At 43.1% G+C, this 1,523-nt stretch overlaps 1 non-coding gene across 1 annotated transcript; it reads right to left on the bottom strand.

Moving 5' to 3' along the window:
* Positions 1-361: 361 nt before the first annotated feature.
* LOC119930224 lies at positions 362-469 on the bottom strand. The gene has a single exon (XR_005451711.1). It is a non-coding gene; the product is annotated as a U6 spliceosomal RNA (small nuclear RNA).
* Positions 470-1,523: the final 1,054 nt, after the last annotated feature.

Genomic DNA, 1,523 nt, shown 5'->3' with positions numbered 1-1,523 from the left:
TATTTATTGAGCGCTTACTGTGTGCAGAGCACTGTACTAAGCATTTGGGAAGTACAAGTTGGCAACATATAGAGACGATCCCTACCCAACAACGGGCTCACAGTCTAGAAGAGGGAGACAGACAACAAAACAAAATATATTAACAAAGTAAAATGAATAGAATAGTAAATATGTACAAGTAAAATGGAGTAATAAATCTGCACAAACATATAAACAGGTGCTGTGGGGAGGGGAAGGAGGTAGGGCGGGGGGGGATGGGGAGTGGGAGAGGAAGGAGGGGGCTCAGTCTGGGAAGGCCTCCTGGAGGAGGTGAGCTCTCATTAGGGCTTTGAAGGGAGGAAGAGAGTTAGCTTGGCGGATGAAAAATATGGAACGCTTCATGAATTTGTGTGTCATCCTTGCACAGGGGCCATGCTAATCTTCTCTGTATCTTTCCAATTTTAGGCTTCACCACTAGCCTGCTGGGTAAACTTTGGCAAGTGTCTGTTTCCTCATATGTAAAATGGAGATTAAATCCTCCTCCCTCTAATTTAGACTGTGAGCCCCATGTGGGAAGGGACTGTGTCCAACCTGATGAACTTTTATCTACCTCAGACCCCAAACTGTGTTTGATACATAGTAAGTACTACAAATACCCTTTAAAAAAAAAAAAAGAATGATTGTCAGAATCTCCCATCACAAATGGATGAGCCTCAGTCCAGTGGCGAAGACTTTAGCAAAATACAGATTGTATTATTGTTGTAACAATAATAATAGTAATAATGGGGGTATTTATTAAGGGATTGCTACATTCCAAGCACTGTACTAAGAGCTAGGATAGTTACAAGATAATCAGTTTGGGCACAAGTTCCTGTTCCATATGGGGCTCACAGTTTAAGTAGGAAAACAGGAATTTCAGCCCTAGTTTACAGATGAGGAAACTGAGGGACTGAAGTTAAAAGACCTGCCCAAGGTAACACAGAAGGCAAATGGCAATGTTGGGATCAGTCATGGGCTGTGACTCCCAAGCCTATGCTCTTTCCACTTGGCCACATTGCTTACAAGCTTGAAGAATGAATTGATGGAAAGGAAATTCATTCATTCAGTCATATTTATTGAGCACTTACTGTGTGCAGAGCACTGTACTAAGCCCTTGGAAAGTACAATTCAGCAATAAAGAGAGGCACTCGCTGGCCACACTGGGAAATAATAATAATAATGATGGCACTTAAGCGCTTAGTATGTGCAAAACACTGTTCTAAGCTCTGGGGAGGTTACAACATGATCAGGTTGTCCCACAGGGGGCTCACAGTCTTAATCCCCATTTTCCAGATGAGGTAACTGAGGCACAGAGAAGTGAAGTGACTTGCCCAAAGTCACACAGCTGACAATTGGTGGAGTTGGAATTTGAACCCATGACCTCTGACTCCAAAGCCCGTGCTCGACGCTGCTTCTCTGCATATCCAGGGAAATGGAGATGTAATATGGATAGTATTTGAATATGGACCCGAGGCAAGTAATGCATTTCATCATCCCCACCAATA

Source organism: Tachyglossus aculeatus, chromosome 6 (genome assembly GCF_015852505.1).
Source record: "Tachyglossus aculeatus isolate mTacAcu1 chromosome 6, mTacAcu1.pri, whole genome shotgun sequence".
Lineage (NCBI taxonomy): Eukaryota > Metazoa > Chordata > Mammalia > Monotremata > Tachyglossidae > Tachyglossus > Tachyglossus aculeatus.
This window is presented reverse-complemented; position numbering and strand designations above follow the sequence as displayed.